We start from the raw sequence: 1,417 nt of genomic DNA, 5'->3' as shown, positions 1-1,417 counted from the left end.
GCCGGGAGTCCTGGCGGTCCTCTCTTCTACTCCATCCCGCCTGGTAACCTTCGGACAGGGACAGTGGGAAAAACAACGGGAGGACCGCCAGTAAGGAGGTCCCAGCTCTGAGAGAGGCGGCAGAGCCCACTCAGTGATGGGCCCGCCCAGGCGCCAGCCCACCAGAGCCCACAGCAGCCTGGCTCCCGCGGGCAGAGCCCAGGTCCCAGCAGAGGGCGTGTGGGTGGGGGTCGTGGAGTGAGGCTCACAGGAAAGGTGCCCAGGGAGCGCTGAGCTCAGGGCCTGCATGGCGGCTCCGCCTGTGCTGAATCGGGAGAGGTGATGGCTGCTGGCCTGGCCTCGTCCCCAGGGCGCAGCCCCAGCTCTCCGTGCAGAGTCGGAGCCGCAGCCACATGCCCGCAGCCTTGGCAGCCCCGTCCCTTCTGGCCTTCCAAGCCATCCTCTCCCCCTGTGCTGGCTGAGCCCTGCGTGGCGATTCCAGGACACAAAGCCGGCCGTGCACTGCGGGGCCCAGCCATCTGCTGTGCCCACCCTGACCCCAGACAGTCTCAATGGGGCATTGGTCTCTCACTGTGGGTCAGCGTATGGCCACGGCTGGGGACCTGGAGTGGCCCAGGGCCACACTGACATCCGGGGGACTCTGCCAGACCCTCTCCTCCAGAGCACTCAGATGGGGTACTGAGTCGTTCGATGCCGTCACTCGAGGTAGGGCGGACAGTTACTACTGATGTTCTTAAAGAGCGGGTGCTGAGATGTAGACTGGTTAGCTTGTCCAGGTTCGCATGGCCCATCTGTGGCAGGACTGGCTCTGGGACCCAGGCTGTCTCATCCTGAAGCCCCTTACCTGAAGTCTCTGCCACCAGCCTCCTCCCCGTGAGAAATGTCCCATCTGGAGGGAGTCTCTGTGGCAGTTGGCCAGCAGGCCGCTCCTTTCGGAGCTCAGAGGGCCTCTCCTGGACCCTGCGTAGCAGCCCCCCACCTGCCTGTGGCCTGTCTGGCCTGGCCCTGCGTGTCTTGTTGACTAGCGCCCAGGAGGCCCGTGATGTGTAGAGCCAGAGCTCTCCCTGCGTGACAGCATGGATCGGACCCCAGTGGTTGTGGTTGACGGCAGCAAGCTGGGTGGGAGATGGGGTCCACGGCTGGAGGCCTTGTCCCCACATGAGAGTCTCTTGGTCTTGGATGAATGCTGGGTCGAAGCCAAGGCTTTCACTGACTAGGAGCAGAAGCAGAAGCAGAGGAGACACCGGCCCCTTCCTCACCCCAACCGTTGTGGCCGGGGCGGCGCCCTGTGCCCCACGGCCCTCCGTGGCTGCGTGGTGTCTTCTGTGGGCCTCCGCCTCTGGTCACGGGACAAGCGCTCCCTCCTCTCGGGGCCGCTGGGAGGCCCCAGGGAGAGCACAGATCGGAAGAGCGTCGT

General features: G+C 65.1%; 1 protein-coding gene across 1 annotated transcript in view; it reads left to right on the top strand.

Moving 5' to 3' along the window:
• RUVBL1 (RuvB-like AAA ATPase 1) overlaps nt 1–1,417 on the top strand; it is a 31,777-nt gene that overhangs the window by 27,208 nt on the left and 3,152 nt on the right. The window lies entirely within an intron of this gene.

Source organism: Bison bison, unplaced genomic scaffold (genome assembly GCF_000754665.1).
Source record: "Bison bison bison isolate TAMUID 2011002044 unplaced genomic scaffold, Bison_UMD1.0 scf7180017862279, whole genome shotgun sequence".
NCBI lineage: Eukaryota > Metazoa > Chordata > Mammalia > Artiodactyla > Bovidae > Bison > Bison bison.
This window is presented reverse-complemented; position numbering and strand designations above follow the sequence as displayed.